General features: G+C 46.5%; 1 pseudogene across 1 annotated transcript; it reads right to left on the bottom strand.

The window, feature by feature from the left end:
• Positions 1–6452: 6452 nt before the first annotated feature.
• On the bottom strand, positions 6453–10685 carry LOC309572694 (epidermal growth factor receptor kinase substrate 8-like protein 2; annotated as a pseudogene). The gene is made up of 6 exons: positions 10545–10685; positions 9659–9778; positions 8661–8808; positions 7390–7573; positions 6851–6983; positions 6453–6524 (listed from the first exon to the last, which is right to left on the bottom strand). The product of its transcript is annotated as an epidermal growth factor receptor kinase substrate 8-like protein 2 (transcript).
• Positions 10686–26578: the final 15893 nt, after the last annotated feature.

Genomic DNA, 26578 nt, shown 5'->3' with positions numbered 1-26578 from the left:
AAATAGTTAGTGGGCAGGTAGGGAAAATACTGGGGGTAAAACCTGAGGTTATCTCTAGGGGGAGAGAATGAACATAGTGAGGTAAAAATCAGGCAATGACTAGTGAATGTTAGGGCAATTTTGGGGGGGTAAAACTGGAGCTAATATCCAGAGTAGTGAATGAATACTTTCTTGTAAAAAAGAAGAAATCAGAAGTGCACAGACAGGGACAGCTTGGAGGGAAAATCTGAAGCAATCCCCAGGGAAGAGAATGAACAGCATGAGGTAAACTGAGGTAGTCACTTGCAGAGACACAGTGAAAATTTTGGGGATAGACACTGAGACATTCTGGAGGACAGAGAAAATTACTTTTTGGGGTAAAAATGGGATGATGGGTAGGGCAAAGCTTGTGGGAAAAACTTGAAATAATCTGTAGGAAAGAGCATGAGCATTTTGATGGAAAAATGAGATATTTATTCTTTGCTTCCCTTTGGGATAACTTAATCTGCACCCTTCCATGAGCAATTCCTTGGCTTCTCCTGGAGAAAACCCCCATGGCAGAGGCAGTGTGCAAAGGAGCCCAGAGCTGTGCTTGGAGCAGAGAGTGCTGAGAGCTGCGTGTGCCTCTGCTGCCCCAGGCTGGCAATATCCCCATGGAACAGACTGGGCAAATGGCATTAGAGGAAGCACAATCCCTTCCTGGAAGAGGTTTTCTCCTGTGCAGATCAGGCATGGGGCAGGAAGGGAACTTTGGAGATCAGCTGCTTTCCCCCAGAAAGCATCACTCACACCAGCATGGATGACATGACCTGTGCCCACTGCTCACCATGCACCTGGCCAGAATCAAGAGCAAAGGTGGGTTTGGGTGTGAGCACTTGAAATAACTTTGAAAGAGAAGCAATCACCTTTTGCTGCTTTTTTCTTTCTTGCAGATGCTGGGATTGCCTCTGGGCACATGGGCTGAGCTCTCCCTGCAGGGAACTGTCAGCCCTGAATGCCTGTGCAATAACTGCAGCTGCCCAGGCAGACACAGGAAACTATTCCACACATGAAATTGCCATGCCCCAAGGCACTCCTGGAGAGAGAGTGTAGAGAGTTAGAGCACTGATCCTGCTCCCTGCTTTTCCAGTAGTGCATGAACATGATTTCATCCTGATCCTGAGAGCTCCAAGGACAGTAACAACTGAGGTGCCACTGATGCTGCCACTTTTCTGATGGGCCTGGCCCAGAACCATAGCCCAGCAGGGCTCTGTGGGAGCAGTTCAGTTCCCCCTCCCTTCCTGCACTCTGGGCAGTTCCAGGAGCCATCTGATCCCTTTCCTAGGTTGCCACCACAGCCTAAGCTCCCCCCCCCCACACTGGGCCATGATGGCATCTGCGTTCCCAGAGCCAGCAAACGGTTCCAGCCCTCGCACCACTGCCGCACATCAGGCCCGGCCAGGGGAGCTGAAATAAAGCCTGGAACTCTCAAGGGTAAACTGGAACCACAACCACAAACCTCCCTCAGTTGAGAGTAAAGAGGTGTCCCTGTATTTACACACGTCCAGGAACAATACTCCTCTAGAGCAGGCGTGGATTTACTTTTTTATCAGTTGAACTGGCACTGCTGCCACCTGATGCCATTAAATTCTCCATCCCCACAATCCCTGGTTCCCCTTGGCTGTGGGGTTTTTGCTGTCCCACAGTGAGTTAGGAGGGATCTCTGGCCAGCCTTGTTGCCCAAGAGCATTCAAAATCCTAATCCTCACTTCTCTGACTACTGAATACCTTAAACGCCACTCTGCGTTGTGCAAAAAAGTGCCTTGGTCCCACTGGGAACTGCACATCTCTAACAGCTGTTCTCAGTTATTCCAACTGAGTAAAATAATTATTAAGGAAAAGAGGAACCAGTTAAACCTACTATTTTGCCTGATGTTTTCCTCAGGAATGAGTTAGGAGCTCAGTAGCAAGGCCCTCAGACAGGCACAGTGTCTGATATAAACTATATCTGTGCACACATAAAAAATAGGTTATATATAAATAGATAGCTATATGCCCTACTATATAATACATATTTATATTACAGAGTTATGTAAGGCATAAATATCTGCCCTACATATAACCAAAAATATTTATCACCAACTACCTCTAAATTACCCCCTGACCCCTGATGCTAGGAATGTAACATTTTTAGGGATCCTAAAATCAAACAGATGCAGGAAAATAAACCACGATTTTATGCCATTAATTCCAAGATGTTTTCCTGGATGTGTGCTGCTGCGTCTGTTTTTCTGTAAGATCTTGTGCCTTATCCCTGCAGTGCACTCAGAATTGTCAGGATCATGAAATCCATTTGGGATTTTACTGTTGCTGCAGTATCCAGTGAGATGAGTTTTTTCAAAATTATTTCTCTTGGACCGAGCACATCTCCTCAAGTTCCTTCTCACTTTCTGCATCCTGGAAATGCAAAAAGGGAAAAGATCAATGTACAGCTCAAGTGAAACAAATAAAAAGCATCATTTCCCTTCTTTCTCTCCAACCCCAAATCAGTTTTTAAGCGTATCATGGAATCCTGGAATGGTTTGGGTTGGAAGGAGTCTTGAAGCTCATCCAGTTCCACTCGCTTCCACTGGGCCAGGCTGCTCCAAGCCCCGTCCAAGCGTGAGTCTGAAAAACCCCAAACAAGTCCCAGATCTAGACAGCCCACTGGAAGAAAACCCAAAATTAATTAGAGCAGCAGAGCCTGGCTTCAGTCTGGCACTTCTCCTTGACAGCACACAGAGCTGAACGGAGTGGTCAGGGCACACTCGAGGGCAAACTGGGAGAAATCACGGCGGGGTCTGCCGTGGGATGGAGACCCAGCGCCGCCACCCAGCGCCGTCCCGCTCGCCCCCCCTCCGGCCCCAGGGTGGGTCGGTCCCCGCAGCGCGCGCCCCTTCGGCCGGGCTCGCCCACTCTCCGTGAAGAGGGGCGGGAGAGGGGGCTAAGCAGAAGCTGCGGAGACAGGATCCCCTCATGCCGCTTCTCACCGTTGAAGTCCCCGGTGTCGCCACCACCGTGGTGTGGTGCTTGAGCTGGTCCAGCGCCGACTCCACCTTCTGCCGCTTCACGGGGGACACCGACACGTCCGCGGCTCCGGGGGACTCGCGCGCCCAGGAGGGACGGTACGTGCCCGAAGGGCACCGGCCCGCGCGCTCCCGCCGCCCGCCGCCAATCCCAGCCTGGCTGGGCGGCAGCGGCCAATCAGGAGCGCGGACAGGAGACGGACGAGGCCGGGAGGAGCCGAGGCGGGGCAGCGGGAGGGAGAGCGATTCTGATTGGCTGGTTCGTGAGGGCCGGGCGGGGGTTCGCCTTGGCGACCGTGACGCCGCCATCGTCTCCGACGGAGCGTATCGGGGGAGTCTCCTGGCCCCGAGATCTCTCGGGCCCGGAACCTCCTGTCCCCGGAGTCTCCGTGTCGCCAGAACCCCCGGCAGTCTTCCCCGCGGCCGGTACGGCGCCCGACCCGCCCCTGAGCCACCCGTCCCTCGTGGCCGCGCGGGGCCCGGGCGCGGCCGGTGCCGCAAGGTGGCGGCGGGCAGCCCCTGAGGGAGGCGGCCGTGAGGGAAGGCTCGGGGCCGCGTCGGTGGTGCCCCGCTGCAGGAGCTGAGCGCTCTGGGCTCCCTTCCCCGCCGTTGTGGCAAGGTTCGAAATGGTTTATCGAGTGCAGCTCCAGGCGCTGAGAGAGCCCTCGGCCCAGTAAGGCAGGTGTTTTGGGCTCGTGGTTCGCCTGAACTTTATTTAGGCTGTAAAAGAGGTGATCTTGTTAGTGTGGGCCCACTTGGAAATTGTACTCTCCAAAACATCTACAGAAGCAATTACCAGTTATTTCAGCTGGGTTATTTAATTGTTAAGGAAAAGAGAAGACAAACTTTTGCTTCTGGAAACAGGATGGCTCTTGGCTGGAAATGTTGGAGAATCCGTGTAACAGGCTCCTAGTCATGGGGTTATGCTGTTCCCTCTTTCTGTATGGTTCCACTTGGGACAGCTGCCACAGTCGTTCCCCTTCCAGAGAGGCAAGAATGTGCTTTTGTGCAGCCTTCTCATGCTTTGCCCCTATTCTTAAGACACAGCTATCCAGGCCGTAACATCCTTCCTGTTGAATGTCAGTCCCCAAACCCAAAAGGAAATGTGTGGTTTCAGACATTCTGCTGAGTTTCTGAGACTCTCAGTGACAAAGCATTATGAAAACCCAGTGAAAGAGACGGAGATGGAGTTATAACTTAACTATTTTAATAAATCTTGTACAGTGCATGGTTATATCATTGTCTCCTTCGCTCAGTTACATCAATGTACAGTACTTTATAGCAGTGTCTGCAGGCAGTACAAACAGAACAGACGCACAGCTCAGTCGCGTGAAAATTTGTAAAAGTGGCCTCTGCAATAAGGTCTACTGAGCTATTTGTTTTAGGAAGTGCTCCCGTGGCTCCCGGCTTTACAGAGCTGTCATGTACACTCCTGTTAAAATCCCAGATAACTGTAATTCCCTGTGATTTGCTTTCCTCTACACCCCAGGACTAGAAGATGGTGTGTTTCCTAGCTCAACATTCGTTTTTATTTTCATTTTAGAAACTTTTTCGCCTCCCGTGCTTGCCATCCTGCCTCCCATCTCCACCCTAATCCGGAGCCAGGGCTTCTCAGGAGGATTGTCCTCTTCATCCCTCCCTGACAAGGTGAGTGCCCTTCTCAGATCCTAGCAGGGCTGTGACTAAACCCAGGATCCTCCCCTGCCTGCACCCTAATTCTGCTGGTGAGAGCAGTGTCCTGTTTCAAATGAAGAAAACAGATTATCCATTGGAGACGCTTAAGAATGAAGCGAAAACTAAGGTGCACTGGTGTTCTCAGTTTTAGACATGAGCTCCCCAGATGCTGTTTTAAAGCTTTTTCCATTAAATGTGCAATGACAGGCACAAATTTGGACAAAGACTCAGCATGTGCTGAGAGAGAAAACCCAGCTGTCCCTGGGCTGTGGGCAGCTCTGGAGCTCTGTGTGCTTCACTGCTTTGCAATCAGATTGGTCTGTCAGTCAAACAGAGCTAGAAATGCAATGTGCCAAACTTGCTGTGGACAGGAACTACGCTGCTTGCTTGAGTTTTGAAATGGTGAGTAAATTTTGGAAGCATAATCGCTTAATTCTGCTTCTAGGGAGAGGGATTTTCCTCACCCCTATTTACAGATTGCTATATACAAATGCACATAACTTTATGAAGGAAAACGGGAAGTAAAGAGCAACACCCTGTGCTAAATTAGAGGGGTTTTTTTCTTGTGGCCATTTAATTTGTGTTAAACCTGCCTTTCCCAGTGTGCTTTGGGGTTTCAGCTATTTGGGAATCATTTCAGCTGACTTTTTGCAGTGAAAATGTGAAGATGGGGACAAGTGACCAACACCCTGGGAAGGGCTGTGGGTGTGCCTGGGTCGGGAGCAAACGGTCAGGGCTTATCTTCTCCTGGTTTGAGGCCCGGTTTGGCAACACCACCACAACATTCCAGTGCAGGATCCGTGCCCCAGGGAAGGGCTGCACAGCTGCCCCCAGCCCCAGCCTCTGCATCAGCAGCGGTGGGCGGGTGGAACTCACCTATTTCCAGATTCAAATCCCTTTGTTTGTCACTCCTGCTCATTTCTAGGCACTGAAAGCTCATTTCAGCTGTTCAGAGATAGCACTAGCTGGTCCATGGATTTAAGGAAGCAGCCAGACTTTGGGAATGTGTGTTGCCATTCTAGCCTTGTCCAACGAGGGGGCACAGGGGGACAGGACAAGGACAGGCAGTTGTCACCGGCCCTGTGCTCGTGGGCTGCAGGGGACACCTGCACTGAGGAGGAAATGGAAATGGAAATAGAAAGGGTTAGGTTGCCCAGAGAGGTCATGACTCACCATTCCTGGAAGTGTCCGAGGCCAGGTTGGACAAGATTTGGAACAACTTGGGCTTGTGACAGGCATTCCTGCCCATGGCAGGGGGGTGGAATGGGATGAGCTTTAATGTCCTTTCCTTAAACCCAAACCATTGCAGGGTTCTAAAGCCTTATTCCTCTGGTCCAGGCTCCAAGCCTTGAGGCTGGCCTCTCTTGTGCTGTGTGCCACGCCTGCTCTGCCAGGGGAGAGTGGGGAGCAGGGGACAGCCCTCGGAGAAAAGCTTTGGGGGTCTTTTTTTGCTTGAAGCCAGCCCTTGTACATCCAGCCCCGTGTGAATCCTGCTCTGATCGCATGCACGGAAAATTTCAGTATAAAATACATAGTTATAAAAAAAATACTTCATGCAAAATTAAAACACCTTTCCCAGTGGGACATGGTCTTATTGTCAACCCTTCCCAACAGTGTTCAAGGAATTGTCACTCTGATGGCAGCTGGACCCCAAGGGGAGCTCTGCTGCATCTGGCCTGGGCCAGGAATCATTGCTTTCATTCCCTTTTTTTCTGCACTACTTAGGGCTAAGAGCTGAAATAAAGCAGAGAGACTTTAATTTGCAGAATCAATCCTTTCCTGGCGGCGCTTCGTGATTTCTTGGAGCTCCGACTCCCCTCTGCTTTTCTGGAATGGAAACAAAACAGGCAGTTTGGATTTGAACTTCAAGCTGCAGTTAAGTGACAGTATTTAATTAATGCTGTAAAAGTAGAGCTAGTTTCAAAGAGATAAGTGATATCAGTAAAAAGCAGATTAATTAGTGGAAACAGGGGGATCTTACAGATTTGCTCAAAAGACACTTCGGAATTTTTACATGTGTTTTATTGCTGGTGTAGGTTTGGTTGCATTTTTTTTCCCCACAATTGTATTTTTTAAAATGCCTGTTTAATGAGCTATCTGACGCTGCTGGTACAGCCCCCATTCCAGCAGGAATTATCCAGAAAAATGCTTACCTCCAGCTGGTTTTTCTCCACTGTGATCTTGCTGTAGACTCTATTTCCCTCATCACCGCACACCTTCTTCAGCTCCTCTCTGTTGAGGGAGAAGAGCTGAGCTCCAGTGAGGATGCCCAGGTGTTCCACGGTCCTGGGGAGACACAAAGTAGGGAGGTGACGATTGTGCTGCACGTGGCCTCGTGCCAGAGGTGAGGAGTTGGAGATGGGAGGCCAGGAGCTGCAGTGGGACCATATCACGGGGCCCTGGGGCTGTTCCAAGGTGGCAGCTGCAATTCCAGTAGCATTTCAGGCCTTGGATTTAGTTAGTTAACTGTTTATCTCCAAGAAAATATTTATACCAGAGAAAGGGAGTGACTTTGGGCTCTGAACATTCTGGTTATAGAGCCTGGATTGAACAGGGTTGAAATCTAATTTGCAACACAGGCTCTGTAAGTAAATCCAAGTGGCTTGTCCCAGGTGAGATGGTGCCGGTGGCCTCCCCCGCTCCTTCTCCAGGGAAGGACGAGCATTGCACGTGGCAATAGGGCAAATCTTACTCTTTGCTGAATGACTTGGCCTCCAGCCAGGCTTTGACTTCTTCAGTGCTGGATTCAAAGGTGAGGGGCACGAAAACTTGCTGAGGCTTTTCCACTTTGAAATTCCTGTGGGGAGGCTGAATTTTATTGTTTGTGATCTTCTTTAGCAGCTCGTCGTTCAGCTCATCCGTTTGGTGAATAAGTTCTGTAGAAACAAGTAGGGAATGAAAGCAAGTCTTCAGTCAAAAATGCCATTAAATGTTTGTGGGGAAACTGTAAGGCAAATGGGGATGTGGCTCAACATTCTTATTTAAATTCAGCCCAGAAAAGTGATTCCCATTTTCCTGTGCCCCTGTGTTGCCATTTATTTTGCTCCCATCACCCCTTGGCTGTTGCCTGATGTGGAAGCACAGTTCTGTGAGAATCTACAATTGGAGGTTTGGAATTGAGACCTTTTCAGTCCTCTCTGCTGCTTCTAGTCACTAATTTGCTGATCGCAGAGCTCCAGGTTTTGCTCCGCAACAGAACAGAAGCGGCAGGAAGCACAAACTGGGAATGAGCAACACACTCATGATGGGATGAGCTTGAAGGTCCCTTCCAGCCCAGGGCATCCTGTGCTTCTGTGAAAACTCCAGTGACTCTTCATCCAGTATCGCTTTCCCCATGAAACTCCTGAAGACTGTGGAGAATAACTCAGTGATACGAACAGATTTGTGTCCTTGTATGGTGGGGCTTCCTGTCGTCCCAGAAGGGCTCCTGCTTCCAGGAGTGGACAGGGTGGGATAAGGGGTGAGGTGAGCAGGGCCCCTGATCTCTCTCCTGCTCTGTGAGCCCCACAGCATGTGCAGGGTGAGGGAGTGATGCGGATCTCCTGTTTGGCCGGGAATTCTGTGGAACCACATGAAGGAAGCGGCCAGGCGGGCACTGTGTGTGTGCCGGGAGATGAGCAAAAGGAAGTGAGAGAAAGGGATTGACCTGAGCTGTTCCTTAGACACACTTAAACATTTTGGAAGAGAAAGGAAACTCTCTCCTTGGGAGGAGGAGGAGGAAGTTAGAACTGGAGGAAGGAGGCATGGGGTGATCACTTATTGCCCTGCTCGGCCCGGGCCGCCCGAGAGCCCCGGCGGTGTCACAAGCCCCAGGGCTGCTCTCTTGGCTCTTGTCCTGCCTGGAATGGCCTCCAGACACAGTGCTGCTGCATTGCTGTGATCAGTAAAAGGTGCAGGGGAGCCCCTTGGGCAGGTCTGGTCCCCCGAGCGCCCAAACCCAGGGGAGCCCAGAGTGGGACACACACGTGCGTTCTTTGGCGTCCTGTGCAGAGTGGCGCGACAACATCTCAGTGCCCCACTTATCCCCGGCGTAGCTGGCAGGCAGCTTGTGGGTTGGGCTGGATGGGCCATAGCCCCTGGGGCTCAGGTCTCCTTTGTACCTCTGGTTAGACTGGTTAGAAAGGGAAAGAAAAGTAAGAATTTTTTTTGGTCGTTTTTAATTTTCTTAAGCTTTCTGCCTCACACCCACGGAGGGACAAACTGCCGTGTTCTCCTTGTGCTGATGTGGGGCTGGGGAGACCTCAGGTGGAGCTGCATGGAAGAAGTTAATTTCTGGGAATGAAGAACCCAAAGCAAAGTCTGAAGTTTGCACAAGGGAATTCCTAGTTGTGCCAAACGTGTTCGATCTCATTGGAAGGCAGAGCCTCACTGCTCCGTAGCTGGGATGTGAAGCGGGACCACTGCCAAGGGCCTGGAGCGGACTGGAAAGTTTTTTGACGTTTTGATTAAACTAGCAGGGATTTATCCAGAAGCCTGCTGGGCCGCCTTAGGCTTTGCCCAAACGCTGCAATACCAAAATGGGGAAGCAATTCCATGCTTCCCTAGGGTGTTTAGAACACTCCAGCTCCACATTTCTGCAGTGCAAGTTGCAGTATTCAGTTAATTCTCACTTAGATGGTGTTTCCATCTGCCTCCACTCCAGTAACGTGTTCCTGGTGCTGAACTGAACTGGCTGAGGGAAGTGTCCATCTTTAATTTAACCCCCAAGAAAAATCTTGATGTGGAAAAATATGGAAAGCAGGAGGCTGGTGCACAAATAGGAAGGATAGGCCTTATTTGGGAAGACGATCGTAGCAAAATGTGAATTTTATCATAGGAGACTCAGGAATCTCCTGGCTTTGTCTACTTCTGAAGGTCTGTCCTGATTGGTGCATAGTATCCTAAGAAATCAGGGAGGTCTAATGCCAACATTATTCCCAGAGGCAGATTGTGCCCTGCAGCTGATACCAGTCAGGTATTACCTGACTACAGACCTGTTTGAGCTCTTCCAGTTTCACCACATCCAGGATATTGTACGGAACATAACCGGCCTGCCCACTCCGGTTGAGCAACTTCCACCACTGCTTATTATCTTCCAACACCTGAGAGAGGGACAAAAATAAATCTGCTGTGGGAAAATGGGATTTCAGGCATAAACAACCAGGATATAGCGGGGCCGAACCATCCAAAAGGTGAAGTTGCCAGAAGGACATCACTGAGGCCAGGAGCTCTAATCAGATCTGTTGCTCTCAGATGCAATCCAGGACTGAAACTTTTCCTGGAAAGCATCAGAATGTATCGTAAGGATGAACAGGAGAGCACCTCTGCGTGCTGAAGAACTCATAGTTCCTACATAATGTCCCTGTTTCTCCAGACCTTTTTTTCCTAATGACTGAGTTTCTGATGTCTTTTTGCATTAAAATAAATAATTAAATAAATAAAAAGCCACATTTTGCAGAGAAACCTTTTCCTCAGGTCACAGATCAGTGTCAGCCCAAGTCACGTCCCACCTTGTCCAGCTGCCAACAGTGCTGCAGTAAGAGAAAGGTTATGAGAAAGGTGCTTTTCAGAGAAAACAAATCCTCGTGGAGGAGGAAGTGGTGATAAGGAACCGACCCAGCGGGGGATGAGCAGGGCTCTAGAGCGAGTTGTTGTCCTCCCTCCTCACTGTGGTTAAAATGGGACCGATGTCTTTGAGCTGAGGAAATGACACAACACAGCACAGGCAGCCTGCTCCAGCTTTGGGTTTGAGCAAAGCTTTGTGTCACTGCTGAGATACCACCAGGGAAAATGGAGTTGGTGCTTGTTGCTATCCCGAGCTCTCTCCTGCCCCTGGGGGACACACCTTTTCCAGGAGCGGTCACGTACCTCCAGGATTTCATCCTTCAGCACCGAGAGCTCACTGGCGTTTCGCGCGGTGAAATCGTAGCGGATTTTGGCAAATCTCTTGGGCACAGCCACCCCCTGGGCCTCGAAATTCCTGCAGAAGAGAAGTGGCCTGAAGTTCATTAACCTGAGCTAGACTGTTGGAAGGACTCTGTGTGGAAGCTGGAATTGTATTAGAGGATCATCATAAACTAAAAATATATGTGACAATGTGGCCAGATTGCAATGAATCTAAAGACAGGACAGGGTTGGCTCGAGCTCACAGAGCTGCTGCCTCCAGTGTAAACTAACCGCCTCGTGAAAGCAAATGGTTTTTCACAGACATTATTCAAATAAAAGGGGAAAGGGGAAAAAAAACCCAACCAAGAAAAAAGGAAGGTTCCCATTAGCAAAAAAAGCCTACATGAAAAAGTGAGGTTGTGAGCTATGGCCGAAGGGCCGAGTTTGGTGCTGATTCTCAATCAATTCAGCAAATGACAGTGCATTGATGCAACTGTTTTTTTAGTCAAATTTAGTCCTGATTCTTCACAGTAATTTGCCTCAAGAAAATGAGCCCCATATCCTTTGGTGAGTTCCCTGTTGGCTGAGGCCCAGACCTTCAGGCCGTGACTTCTCAACATACTTGCAGTGAGACTGGCTCCCTCTTAATTGCTTCTTTTTGAAGTATGGTTTGTCACTATCATCCTGCTGAAGATGAACAGGGCTGGTGTCTCATCTTCATATATTCTTCCCCCTCCTCCCCTCTCCTTCTTTTCCCCTTTTTCACCTCTAAATAAATTTCTTAAAGGCGATTTAACCCTGGGATAGTCTAATCCACTTTAGTCCTTCGTGGTCCACCCTCAGATAGATGTGTTGGCACAGAAGAAGTAAGGGTGTTCTCTTAGGATCTGATACTGTAATAAAGGGAAGAGAAAGATGAAACAGGCATTTCATGTTTGTCTGTTTTCTCTCCATGTCATTTCGTGAACATGTACTCACACTTGGCCAAGAGTAGTGCATTCAGACACTGAATATGAGTGTTGAAGAGGGGACTGAGAAGGAAGAAGCTTAGTGTTCTGCAATAGGAATTATGCTTTGGGGATTTTACGAATTGTTTCCCTCTTTTTCACCATCATGCTCTTCTTGCACACTTCCTTGTCTTTTGCTATTGAGCGAAAGTCTGGAGGCTCAGAAAGCCCAAGTTTCATCTGAGAAAGATTTCCTGTGTCAGAGAGAACGGAAGGGATTCTGTTTCCATCCTTTCATGCCAGGAAGGATGAACTGCCTGTATCAGGAGGTGCTGAATTGGTTCTGGGTGCTGCTGTAGCTCACAGAATTGCAAGACCCAGTGCTGCAGGAGTTCAAATAACAGACCGGTGGAAAGGCTCAGGGGCCACAAGCTGTGCTGCATCTCTCATGGACTTGCAAGGAACCTCTCCTTTGGTGTCTGTGCAAGTGCTGGCTGATGTGGGCACTAGGATTGCTCTTTTAATCAGGCAGCTCCAGTACCTTTCAGAAAAGAATTTTCATGGCACATCATGAGCCATTAATCTCTTGACTAACCATAACATTTCCTTACTCCTTGGTTTTACAGCATTACTCAAACACTGACATTTGTCATTTCACCAGCCATCTCCCTTGACCTCTAGCATCAGGCACTTGCAGGGGGAAGGATCTGGTCTCACAAATATTTTCATACTCTGATCTCTGTGATTTATTAACCATGAAGTTTTGCCTTCAGAACTCAAGATGCCATTTCAAATAATTTCATGTGCAAAAGTCGAGTTATTGGGCAAAAGGGATCCTTGATAGCTGGGTACAAAGGACAGCAGGACTGCTGTTGCTGTTTTCTTTTCAACTACTGTGCTTGCTGTGTGACCTTGAGGAAATAGGTTCACTGCAGCTTTATGGTTCCGTTTTTGCATAGGGAAAATAAGGGCAGTGATAATTGCTTTCAGTTGTAAAACACTTCAAGATTTATGGAATATGAATGATTCTTACTAAGTGAAAAGTGTTGCAAAGCTGGCTTAGTTGCACACTGTGCTAACAAAATCCCCTATCAGCCTATTGACCCCAGCCTGAAACACTCATTAAAGTTTATAGGACATTTTGGTGGATGAGTTGAGGCAGTTGTTCTGCTGGAAATATCATACTGAAAGCACTTTTAAATCCATCATCCGCTTTGACTTTTTTCTCTATTAAAACTAAACACAACTGCTTGCTCTTTCCAGTTTTCTTAGTTTAGTTTTTGATGGGTAAGTACTCACTGTTAACTCAGCTTGTACCCCCATGGCATCTGAGACATTACAGTTCATTCTAGTCATAGCATAAACACACAATAGCTGTTGTACTGAGACAAAAAGAGTTATAAAACATGTAAGATATCCAATGGACTGGTATTAACTATCAAGTTGCATGGTCACTTTTGAATGTCAAATGTTCTTTTTATGGATACTGCATTAATTTAATTTGTGCTTAAACGTTAGCTAGGCTAGACATTGGTGTCTGAAAAGTTTACATATTTTTCCAATGTCAAAATGTGTAAATTTAGTATTAAAGAAACAAAACATATTTACTTGTACTAGAGGAAAAATACTTTCGTAGCAAAGAAATTAACTGAGGTGCTCTTTAGAAATAGGTCTGGCTTGCTTACAGAATTGTTGCTTATGCAGTAAAGCAGATCTACAGATGTTTTCTTTTTTTCTTCCAGATAAAACTTGGATTGTTTGAAAAGTGGGGAGATATTTCACCATAGTACAAAAGAAGATACAGAAGAGGAGAGCAGAATGAGAGCTTTGCAAGTGCCACATGCCTGCAGCCTGCTGTCTTTAGCGATGCTGTTCCTTCCAGTCACTGGAACGTCAAAACAAAATATCCCAAGACTGAAGCTTTCCTATAAAGGTAAACTTTTCAGTAGTTTTTCTGATTCTGGCACTTTGGTTTCGATGTGATACTGCCAGCAGTTCTTTTTGTATTACTAACCAGGAAATACATAATAGAAGCCTTAAAGATGGATGAATTCTGCCTCGGGGCAGTATTAAAATCTGGGTTTTTTGTTGTGTCGGGGCACATGTTTCTGAAGTAGAAATGTCTTTTAAAAGTATTATTTCTGTTTGCTCCAAGAGGATGTTAACAGACTATACATAAATTAGAGGGGAGTGGTCCTTGAAAGGCTCTGAGGTGCATTGGAGACATTCCTGTGTGGCTGGTGCGGATGATGTGACACATGGAGGACATTCACACCTTCCTACAGCATCAGAGAAAGTTGAGAGCGCTGACTCAAGTGTTTCAAGGGGACTGACATTTATTTTTGTAATAATTCTTTTTCTATCACTAAGTGGGTATGTTAAACTCTTCATATGTGGTTTTCTTTCTCCTTGCCTCTTTGGATCACAAAAGCGTGATTCTCTGCAGAATTTCTTAGTCTTGTGTGTAGTTCTTGTTAAGAATGGTACCGTCTGAGGGATTTCAACACAGACATATTTATGTATTAATGGCCAATTTTTTAAAGAAGGTGGATTTCTTTTTGCTTTGAATGTACAGTACACCTCCACAGGCACAGAGATGTGTCACTGACACTTCCTTCTTTAGTGAAAACAAATGCTCTCCAGTTAGTTATGTTTCAGCTATGTCAGCCCCTTGCCCTTAGGGGAGCTATTTCTGCTCTATTTTTCAAACTTATGTCTTCCTATGCATTGCAGAGTTACACTCAGGATGGTGTGATGGGACAGGCTGTAGAGCCTTCATCGGGGCTTATGATATGTTTATCATGAGTTTAACACCCAGAGAAATGTATTGAGTAAGCAGAATGACATGCTATTTATTTACAAGCTTCTCTTTTGCTAGATTTGCATGCCACTGTGCATGCTATTCCACTGTGTATATAAATGTGTTTGGATGTGTTTGTGCGAGAGAGACAGAGGAAGCAAGATCAAGGGATCTTGACAACATTTTTATAAATTCAGGGAACAGTTACACTCCCTGAAGCCAATGCATACAGAAACTGAAAGAGCTGACATGAGTTATGAAAGTTAGCAGTGAAACCCTCCTGACATACAGCCGGCCTTCTCACAGCTAGGCCTTTTGAGCTAATTCCCAAAAGCAGCATATACCATATGGCCATGGCATTTACTGTGGATTTGACACTCACGATTAGTGAATTCCTCTCAACTTCAAAAGCAGATAGCCTTTGGCAAAATCCTGATGGATGCCTTTGGCAGGTAAAGAGGGGGAGAAAGAAAAATTATTGAGGTCAACACAGGGGAAAAAAAATGGCTGAAATCTTAGTTTAAAATAGTGGCAGAGACCTGCTGGGAACAGTTGGGAAAATGCCTGAGCTCGTTTAAAAAGACAGTGAGCAGATGATTGATATTTAGGCCCTGACCCAAACTTTTCTTAGCAACTTTATAAACCTTTCAGTTTGGCTTGAGGGATACCGTTTCCTGTCCAAACTTATTCACCTATATCCCTGTAGGGGGGGAAAATCAACAACAGATACAGATGCAAAACAGCACATAAATCTTAGTTTTGAGAGCTGTGATGGAACTGAAAAGTCAGAAGAAAGAGAATTACCAGAATTTATTGTGCCTTGTCTTACTTTCTTGGGGGGTTGGAAGGTGTATATTTTTCCACATGGAACAAGAAATAATTTAATGCTGTTTTTTCACATTTATGTATTGTAAATGATTCCAGTATGGCTTATCATAATTAAACTATATTTTGCGTGTTGACAACAGAATATCAGATGTACTGAATATTTAATATAGTTGTGAGAATTAAGTCCACCTTCCTCCCCCCAAATCTTTCAGACAAAACAATTCCAAGGTTTCTGAGAATAAGATGTAGGAGAAATGAACTGTTTTGCCAGTTCTCATAAAATTGTTAGTCATGTCACTGACAAGTCCTGGCATCTCTGTTCTTTGGAATTCATACTTGAACTCTCATGAAGAGGAGAATACAGGGCTCTTTTCCTTCTTTATGGAAAACAGATGAGAACTGGCCACATCAGGCAGTTCCAAAAACCTGGTCACATGTGTCTTTGAAGGGAAGGTTTCATCTCCTTTCAGGTGCAATGTGCTTATGGCATAGCTCCATCTTCCCAGAAGAGCTGAGCATTTGCTGGGGCAGGAGAGCTGGAAGTAAGCGGGACTTTGCTCTGCAGTTACTGAAGCTTCCAGTTGCATCAATCAGTGGTGGATGGAGGAAGAGGGAGAGGGTAGGGTGGTTAAAGATGTGTCTATAACTGCAGGAGTGCTTCAATAAACCACAGCATGTCAAAGCTCCTTTGTGTTCAAACAGCAATTGAAATTTTAGACCTTCTCTGAATGGCAGTTACAGGTTTCCTTCTTCTCAAGGTTGTCATCTTAACGAATGGGAATCTGTGCAGGAAATGTTAAGATATTCCAGTGAGTGATGTTGGGATCAATGTAAAGTCATACAATGGATTTCCTTTATTGTTTGTCCCAGTCTAAAGATGTGTTCTAAAAAATTGTGCATGTATAAAACTAAAACTACACACAAATCAATTAAAATATGTTGTAGTACAGAATCAAAGTCATATATTTTCCACCTGTGTTAACCGAATACACTATGATCTTTAATCACATATCTCATCCTTTCACATTTTCCCTGATCCATTAGTTGAAAAATTCTCTTATTCACTCAGACTTAACGTTTAGATACTCGTTCATGTCATTACTATCCCAGAAATTGTCACTCCTCTTGTGATGTTTTTAGGGTGCTCTCACTCCATATACCTTACTTATTCTGTGTATCTTAGATACTTCTACAAGATTGAGGTGCTTTTACTATTACAGCTTTAATATTAGGAGAAGGTAACAAACTGTCTTCTAATAGAAGATTATGATCTTTAGAAAACCAGGGGATGATTTTGAGTAATATTCCATATTTTGACTCTCTTTGCCTAGTACTGCTTTCAGTCTAAGACCAACAGTGTGTATTTATCACTCATTTTCATGTAGCTGGAGATAACCTGTGACCTTCATCCAAACTGCAGAACTCCACAAGCACAGAAGTGATATTCAGCTTCCCTAAGCAGCACGTCCTTGTTGTCTGCTGCCTCATTTAACATCCTCATTCCAACCTCTAGAGCAGATGCAGAAGGTTTTCATATACCAGTCTAATTCATTAATGTCATTTTCAGGACAGCATCAGTTCTGTTACTAAAGAATGGAAGGCTCAGTGTCCTAATTCATGTATGTTTAATTCATACAGTGTAGACAGTCTTGTTTCTGTTTGATCTTCTGAGTAATAATTTTTCCTAATTCATTGGGAGGTCCTTCCATAAATATCGTGTGTGTGTCTTTTTAGATTTTACTTCATAGGGAGAAGTAAAGAATAGCCAGACCAGAAGGTTGATTGCCTTCTGAGAAAAAGAAGAAAAAAAAGCAAATTTTTCTCAATTTGTGGCTATCCTAAAATTTTCCTGCCGAAAGAGAGAATCCTAATTGCAAATTTAACCCTATTGATTTGATTTACTTGGCTGCTTTTCATGGACATTTTAGTAAGTGTAGTCTGTGTTCTCAGTGAATGCATTTATATTACAAAAGTGTGCACCCTAGTTTCTTGGCTGGGGGGCATGCCCTAGCCCAGATTTGGACATTGTCACCAGTGACATCCACAAACATCTATCATTCCCGTGTGGGAATGTGGCCATTCCCCAGAGCAAGCCATGCTTACTGTGACAGCGGTGACTTGGTCAGAGGACCAGGAATCCTGCATTGTGACACAGTACAGAGGAATAAGCAGGACTGAAGGCAACGTTTGGCTTTTAAAGCAGGATTTACTTAGCACTGTTAAAAACGACTGTGGTAGTAATTTACATCTAATAAACAAAAGCATTATTCTCAGCTGATTTGTTTTTCTCCATATAGAATGAATTAAGATGCAGTCTCACTCTCACTGAAGTCATGGCAAGAGTTTTTCCACTGAAGTAAATTGAAGCAAGATCAAATTCACGCTCCTCACTTTTTTCATCTTACCTAAATAAACTAAAGACAGGTAATTCTTTCTCCTCTGCTGAAGGATGACAGTGCTAAATCATCAGCTCCACATGGAAATTAGCCATGTTTAAGGATTGTTTAGTTTCACGCAGTGTCTTGCGCACAGGATTTTCTTCCCCCAGAGTGATCCATTCTTAAAACATGGTGAAAAAGCAAACAGAGAACATTTTGGTGCCAGGAATTCTTTTGAAAATTTGACTGGGTGAGTGCATTTCCTTAATGTTCAAAAATTATCCTTTGAGTATGCTATTTAACAGTGTCAAGCATTCTGTTCTCTATATTGTTTTTGCTTTAAACCTGTTTCATTTTAGAACTGATGAGATGCTTAACTGTTGCATCAGAGCAGTTAGTTTGTTCAGTTTCAGTACAGCTGGCTTATTTCCATGTCATGCATCATTTAATTATACATATAAAACATAGTTAAAATTGTACAGCTCCATGAGCCTCACTTAAACTGTCTGTGGCACTGCAGTAATCCCAGTACCCTGACGGGGTGTTGCACAGCTGTGACTGGTTGGAATGTGGTAAACTGGTGATGTGTAAGAGAGCCTGGAAATGAGCTTGCATTTTGCAGCTGTGCTTGCTCTACTGGAAGAGGAAGTTAAACCAGAAAAAAACTGCTCTTGTGGCAATATCAGCATCTGTAAATCTGAATGCTTAATGAAAATCAAGGAAAATGTGCTGAGTGAGGAAGTGGTGCTTTTCCCTTGTTTGTCATTTAATTAATTTTTGGTGGTTTGTTATTTCTCAGAAAAATCTATCTCAGATTCCTCTGTGGAAAAACATGAAGTGTTTATGTGGGAGTGAAGATCCTAGTATTGGATGATTGTCTAGATATGCAAAAGACTTTGCCTGTTTTGTCTCAAAAATGCTTTCTGGAGGCAGTGATCATTGACACTTAAAATGTACCCTAGCTTGAAGATGGATGGGCACTGCTGTCCATGTGTATATGCTGTCGACTGAGTATAAACTTGAAGGCATCTATTACATCTTAGTAATGGGAAAAGCAGCAAATTTCTTACAGACATTTTTTTCCTTTTTTAAGCTAGTGAACTTGAAGGTCAGATTCAACTATATGTTGCATTTTCTGTCATATAATTATCATATCTATAATGTCCTGAAGAGCAGCCTCCAGTCAGTGACATCAACAGTTTACACAGCAGTTGAACTAAGAATAACCTTGGAGAACTGACCCATGTCAACCTCTTATGAGTGTAAACTGTAGTTCACAACAGTTTCTGTTTTTTCATGATCACAGAAGGGCCTCAATTGGATAAAAGAAGAATTGTGTTCAAAAAATACAAAACTATTCTGCTGAATGTTCACTTTACTGTATCTCAGAAGATGAGAGGAAACAAAACTGAAAGAGTAATACTTAATAAAGTATTTTTGCTCCCTTATAAAAAGAAGGACAGGACAACATCAAAAACAGCTTCCCTAGAAGAATGCAGGGAAGATACATGATAAGTGGCATCAGCTTGGAAGAGGGATCAAAACTCTTTCTTTGATTGCTTTTACTAATGACATCTGTTTAAGCAAATCCAATTCAGAGCAGTTTCAGGAATCCCAAACTTGTTCTCTTTCTGAGCACTATTTGGAGGGCATGATCTGCCTGACATCAGTGTCTGTCTAGCAGTGGACATCTGTGGTCACTATGCAGGTGCTCGATTCACATCCTGTTTCCTTTTCCTCCCTCCCCATTTCTGCAGTTCCATTTATAGGTGAGTTCCCCAAAGAAGAGCTGAGGAACATAGGGGATGACTCTTCCGTACTCACAGTCCTTTGGAGATAAATACACAGAGATAGCAGAAAGAGTCAGAATTTCCTTTAATAAACCAGCGCAATATCAGACAGGAAGGGCCAGGAAGTGCTCCAAGAGCTAGAGCATTACACAGGCGGGCTGGGAGGGCTGGGAATGTTCAGCCTGGAGAAGAGAAGGCTCTGGAGAGCCCTTAGAGCCTTTTCCAGTGCCTAAAGGTGCCCCAAGAGAGCTGGAGAGGGACTTGAAGAGCCTGGAGTGAAAGGACAAGGAGGAATGGCTTCCCGCTGCCAGAGGGTGGGTTTAGATGGGATATTGGGAAGAAATCCTTCCCTGTGAAGGTGCTGAGGCCCTGGCACAGGTTGCCCAGAGAAGCTGTGGCTGCCCCTGGATCCCTGGCAGTGTCCAAGGCCAGGCTGGACAGAGCTTGAAGCAACCTGGGATAGTGAAAGGTGTCTCTGGCCATGGCAGGGGGTTGGAACGGGATAATCTTTAAGGTCCCTTCCCACCCAATCCCTTCTGTGATTCCATGATTCCAGCATCTCTACACACATGGAGAGCCAAAGCGCAGTGCAGCATCTTTGGCACCTGATCCTTAAGGTCACTTTGCTGGGCTGATGTTGGGAAACAAGACCTATGGATGGACTGATGAAGTCAGTCAATATTTTTGCCTCCTGCGGTGGAAAACACCTGCGATTCCTTTCCTTGCAGAGCTGCTGGGGGTTAAACAGCAGACAGTGCTTATGGGAATAACCCCTCAGCTGATCTTTGTCTTCCCTTGGTGGTTATTAACAGTGGCAGGGAGTTGTCTCCAGGATGCCCAAACGTCCCAGTGTCACTGTACGTGTCCGTGTGCGTTCATGAGGTTCCGAGGCGGGAGCCAAAGCTCCGGGCGTGCGGATCCATCACCTATTTCCATGTGGAGTGATGTTCTGTTTGAAGGCATCCCCGACCTGTGTCTGCTCAGCCGTCTGGCCATGCTTGAGTGAGGAGTTCCAGTAAGGATATCCATTGGCTGAGGAGAGCTGGAAAGGCAGACATGGAGTCAGTGTTACCAGGAAAGGGGAAAGCTGATCGGAGAAAAGGAGAGGGATAGTGGTAGATGAGTCATGGTCTGGCAGATTTTGGTCAAGGTGTTCTCCAGGGAAGCCTGTGTCCCTGGAGCTCAGTTACGCTGTAGGGTGCTGTTGCCTTGGATTGGGAGAGGCTCATTATTGCTGCCTTTTTCCAGCCTCATTTGCTTTCTGTATTTAACTGGGGCAACCAGATCCAACTGAGTTTTGAGCCAACTACTTGTTGCATGCCACCACTACCCCTGCGGCTCCATTTCTCTGGAAAAGGAGGAGGGAGAGTGAAGAGACAAGGACACAGGACTAACCTCCTCTTGCAAGTGTCCAATGTCTATTTCCCAGGGAGCTCCATGGAAGATTTCTGTGGGTGGTTCCCAGCCGTTGTGGAATTTGGGGATGTAGGTGGGGATGTTCGTGTCTCGGGGCCACTCGGCTCTAGGACAGAAAGTGGGAATATGAGGTGACATTCACGAAGAATGTGTCTTTCAGGGCATCCCCTGAAAGAAGGAGCAGGAGCATCAGGGAATCCAAGCATCCCGTCTGCGTGGGGAGCCTCGGGAGATGGCAGCTCTGTCCTTACCTGGATCTGGTCCATGTCTCCCCCAGGGAATCCCAGAGGTTTATCTCTTTGGGTGTCAGGTGTCCTCTCAGGAAATCGGTGGTGTCTTTACAAAGCAGTGGGCTGAGGACAGACGGGGCCAGCTCGGGGCCACTGCAGCTGTTGATGATCTGAGTCACACACAAACCACACAAAGAGGAGAGAACTTGCAGGAAACGGTCAAAATGTCAAACCAGGGACACACAGACGAGCAGGAATCGAAGACAAAGCTGATCCTTGGATCAGCTCAGTCACTGCAAGAAACATCAACCTAAGTCTTTGAAGGAGACTGGACAGTTCAAGGGAACATGAGATTTTTTTGGATTGGAGTCAAAGGAAGAGCTGATCTACAAATGAGCTGTTGTTACAGACGAGTGAAGTGTCAGAAGCTGACACTTCAAAAAATGGAAAGTATCTTGCTATTCCTTTGTGGCTCCTTTTCCAAGTTGGGATTTCTGCTTCCAAGCATTTTCAGTGCAAATACTGAGCCGTATTTGCCTGAAGGTGAGACCAGGCAGATTCCCAGTGGGGACTCCAGCTGGCTGCCCCTTTTGTTCACAGTAATGCCTTATTGACCCGGTGGAAGGATTCATATTTGCTGGGGTTCCTGTATTTACTTCAAGCTTCAAACCGGATCAGAGGCCAGGAACAACCGGCATCGCTTCTGGAAGTTCCTGAGAAAGCTGTGGCCAGGTGTGAGCAGTTTTCCAACCCTGTTGCACAATCTATCTACTTGTAAGTGTGAACTAGAAATAAAAGGAGTTCCCAGTGAGACCTGGGAATAAGATTTACCAGTTCCAGCGGCCTGAAGAGGAAATGCACCAACTCTGAAGCACGGGGGTTTTGGATGTGCTTCCTTAGTTTGGCCTGAAAAGAGAACGTAAACACAGTTTAACCCTAACCTGAGTGTGCCTTCTCTTTTCTGTCACATGGGGCGAGTGTTGTGGACTGATGAGAAGAGTAAGGGATGGAGGAGTAGGAATCATTCATTTTTATTTTGTGTCCATTTCTAATTCCCAGTGAATTTCAGGAGGGGGGGAATACCCTCTCTGTTAAATCAGTGCCTTTAAAGCTAATTCGAACAGACACAGAAGACCTTGGCTTATTTTGAAAGTCCTAGTGAGGAAGGGCCAGGATTGCTGGTGCTTCTGCCTCTTGCAGGGTTGAGAATCCCACTAGTTCCATGGATGAAAACAACAGGATAGGTGTTCTGAGGGTCCCCTGGCAAACTGCTGACAAGGGAAAGTCTCCACCAAGGTCTTGCCTGGGGCACCTGGAGCTGCCCTGGCCACTGAAAGGCTCCAAATCCAGTGGTATTTGAGGTGAGCTGTGGCAGAATGGAGGAGCAAACACTTGGGATTGATTTACTGCAAGAACTGGGTTTCAGTAACAGCAATCAGCTGAGCTGTGGTGAGAAACCTCTCCAGTTTGTGCTCCCATTCAGCTCCTTCTCCTGTCCTGGACTCCTGGCGCTGTTGCCATGGGAGACAGGCTCCCCGCTCCTACCGAAATGCAAAGCATTTGAAATGCCGGAGATGAAACATTAATGTGGAGTGGGAAACAACTGCTGGCAGCAGGGTGACCCAATGAACGGGCACTTCCCAGGGACTCGGCAGCCCCATGGTGAGGAACGTGGCAGGACCCCACCACAGTGTCCCAGCTCTGCTGCGTGCTCCACCCTGGGCTCTTGCCAGGAGATCAGCTGCTCCTTCTGATCCTGAGCAGGCACAAATTAGCCATATTTGCTTCTCAAAGAAAAGGCTGGAGCTTGGTATCCTGCTTTAAGGTTGTTTACAGTCTCTTGGTTTTCCTTATTAATAACTGCCCAGGAAGGAGCTTGTAGGATGTGTTCGCTGGACAAGTTTGGTCACAACTGACAGAATTCCTGCTGCAGTGGTGAGGCAGGGACTGAGCCTGGTTCATTGTCCCCAGAGCTCAGGTAGTACAGGACAGTCAGGCCAGTAAAGCCCCTGCTCAGGGCTGGGAACGAGATCCTGGCCAGCTTTCCCTCTCTGCCCCTCTCTGCAGTCCTGCTGGCCTATGTCATGCCCTGGGGCCACTCTGCCGTTGCTCAAATGGCCAAAATCCACTCATCCAGGAGTGGGAAAGGGAGGGAGGGCACAGGAATTCATCTTAGGTGGTGAGGCCTGGAAATTTTCAAGGCAACAAATTGATCTTTGGATAATTACAGCAGAGCAGAGAACACGGTGCCATGGGCTCTGGCAGGGCTGTGCTCAGCTCTTTGTTCTCTCCCAGGTCCAAAAGTGTGACCAGTTCCAGCAGCAGCAGCAGCAGCAGTGACAGCTCAGCCAGCGACTCCTCTGACAGCCAGGACTCCTCTACCTCCTCCGAGGACAGCGACAGTGAGGACAGCTCCTCCTCCTCCTCCTCCCCCTCCTCCTCCTCCTCCAGCAGCTCTTCCTCCTCCTCCGACTTCGACTCGGATCCAAGCTCCTCCAGCAGCAGCAGCAGCAGCAGCAGCAGCAGCAGCAGCAGCAGCAGCAGCAGCAGCTCTGAGGATGAGCCCCCAAAGAAGAAGAAGAAATAGCTGGGGAGCTGCAGGACTGGTGTGGAGTGGGGGACAAGCCCCTCCCAGGGGCTGGAGCACACGGCTGCCAAACATTCAATGGTCAACATTTCTACTGCTCACACTTTCCAAGTGTTTTGCCTAGTTGTTCCTAGGACATGGAAGGTATTAAATGGCTTCCTGAGACGTACTGAGAGAGTATTTTTGTGCTTTATCCTTTTATGGAAGATTTTACTTTTTTAGTTCCAAGAAAAATTAAAAAAAAATCTATCATCAGATTCGTTTCCATGAGCTGAAGTCCAGTAACCTGGATGCTTACATGCTGGAAAGCAAAAGCTTTTTATTGCAGGTTATGTTGTGCATCGTGTGCTGTTCCTCTGTTAATGACAGCTTCACTTCCATTGAGAAAATCCTCTCCAACTGTTAAAAGCAGAAGTTTTTCAGCGCTGCTGTGGAGCTGTGGCATAGTTGAAGCTGAATGCACAACGTGTCCCACACAGAGCCTCCCATCTCATCAGCTGGTGCCAAATGGATTCTCTGCTGCTGAGCTTGTGTTCCAATGGCTTTTCCTGATGCTTCCAGGTCTAGTCTTAAGTGCACCATCCAGCTGAGCTGTGTTGGTTTGTTACTGATCAATGGAGTGCTTGTCCTGCCCGCAGGCTCTGGGCTTTTCACTCCCCTGTGGCCTTGGCTCGTGCGTTGGAAGTGTTTGCTGAGACACAGAGTGTTGGTGGTGGGAAGCAGCAGCTCAGTGACTTGGGGCTGCTGCTGCTTTAGGAGTTTCATCTTTGTGCCTTTTTTTTGTCAATTCGGTGTGCCCCAGTGAGACAAGGGCTGCAGTGGGTGTTCTGCAGAGCTCCAGCTCAATATTGCCACGCAGCAAAAGCAGAGAAATAATAACAGCCACAACTGGGCACTGTTCTCACTGGATGCTCAGTAAAAAAGAGACTCCTTGAAATAAAGGGCTCAAAGGAAAGTGTTTCCCTTTGCATGTGTGAAATGCAGGATTGCCGAGTGACAGTCTGCAGAAATTCAGTCATTCTTTGTTTGTGGGAACTGCCCTGGAGAAGGAAGTGAATGCAAAAGCCCCACAAGCCCTACAAAAGCAGATGCAGACAGGCTGCAGAGCAGGGATTGCTGGATGCAGAGTGGGAATTCATTGTTCTTCTGGTGCATTGAAGCAGTTGCCATTAGGATTTTATTTGGTGATGCAGTCTCCTGAATTTCTTCTTGTTGGAGTGCCCTTTGTGGGGAGGGGGCATCACTTGTGGAAGAATTCTCAAGTATCTTGGTTTAGGTAAAATACAGTAACTAAAGTATTTTTTATAATTTTTATGGAAAAAGTAGTGCGTAGACTTCCTTTGGAATAAACTGTACTTCTTTAAATGTTTGTGCGTGTGTGTCTGTGAGCACTCCTGTGTTTTACAGAACACGCTGCAGACTGTAAATAAAACTACCAGAAAGGTGTTGAAGTCTTGTGGACTGAATGTACCATTTAATGGGAAAGGGAATAAATTATTAAGCAGCAGTTGCTAAGTGGATGCTTCCTGCAAATATCTGAAATCTTTGTGGTGTTTGTGTGCAGGTTTCAGCTGGAGTTGCCCTGGCATTGCCTCCCAGAGGGGCAGGATTGCTCCCCAGGAAGTTCTCCAGCCAGAAGTCCCTCTGGATCCGGATTATTTTTAAAAAAAAGTTTAGTTTGTCTTGGCTTTTTCTTTTTTTCCTGCCCTTTCTGGTTTGTCTCTCCCTGTTCTTCTATTACAGAGGAACCCCTCCCCAGCCTGGCCAGAGCCGCAGCCTCCTTCATGTGCCGCTGCCTCACTCGCTGCTGCTGGTGCTGGCTCAGGAATGTGCTCAAAGCCCGGCTAAGCAGGAATTGTTCCGGGCCTGCTCTGTTTAATCGCTGCCGCCGCGAGCAAAGCTGCCCCTGCTCCTTGAGGGGAGCGCTCGCTGCAGCCCGGCAGGAAAAGAGCCCAGGAAAAGCCGCGCCCTTTGCAGGAGAAGCGCTGGGAGCAGAGGGGAGAGCGGGAAAAGGCAGCGAGAGCAGCTGGGCGGGCGGGGCGGCATCAGCGCTGATCCCTCCGCGGGCAGGAGCGCATCACAAATAGTCCCTCCGGCGGATCACTCCGCGGGCGGGCGCCATCACCGCTAATACAAGTATTTATAAATTCAAAAGAACTCATTAACACAGAAGAAAGCAAGTATGCTTCATGCTGGGTGGGAAACATAGGGTCTAAGGGATAAGAATTTTAAAGTTGTTGATTTTTTTTTTTTTTTTTTTGATTTTTTTTTTTATTTTATGAGAGAACTACATATCCCATGGCACCCACAGAGTTCAGGACGGGTAGAGAGGATGAAACAAACTTTAAAGAGAACCTTAACTGAATTAATAATTGAAACTCAAATGTCATGGGGTAGGTAGTTCTCTCATAAAATTAAAAAAAATTAATATAAAATAAACAACTTTAAAATTCTTATTTTATTATTATTCCATGTTCTTCTCCCCCTCCTGGATGAGGAATAGGGGTCGGTATTTGCGGCTGTGCACTGTAAGGAAATAAACGAGGAGTGGCTGAACCTGCCATCGCAGGTGGCTGTGATCTGGCCACTGGAGGAGAGGGTGCAGTGGATCTGGGTAGGGTACTGCCAGCATGCGGGATGGGTGAGGGGTGGGGACCCAGTGCTGCAACCTCTGGAGGCAGATAATCTGCACGTTCTCTGAGTCGGAAATAAAGGTGACGAACAAAGTCATCCGAAAGCTGAAAGCGACGGTGGAAAAATGAGGGATCAGATGCCTGTTGTGGATTTCGAAGCTGTGAAGAAGGCATATGAGAAGTTGGAGTTGTATTGGTTGTTGTAAAAAAAGGAGATGAAGCTTGGGAAGATAGAGGAATGCTTTCTGAAGCTGTGCTGGTCACTATATCCTTCTCACTGAAGTGTTGAGCAGGCATTTGAGGATGAAAAAGTCCCATAAAATCAGCTGAATGTCCCTGAGAAGTTCGAGAAGAATGTGCATGAAATGGAATGTCTCGATGCGAGACGTCACTATTAATAACGCGTG

The sequence above is a fragment of the Coloeus monedula genome (assembly GCF_965178545.1).
Source record: "Coloeus monedula genome assembly, chromosome: 4".
NCBI classification, from domain to species: Eukaryota; Metazoa; Chordata; class Aves; order Passeriformes; family Corvidae; genus Coloeus; species Coloeus monedula.
This window is presented reverse-complemented; position numbering and strand designations above follow the sequence as displayed.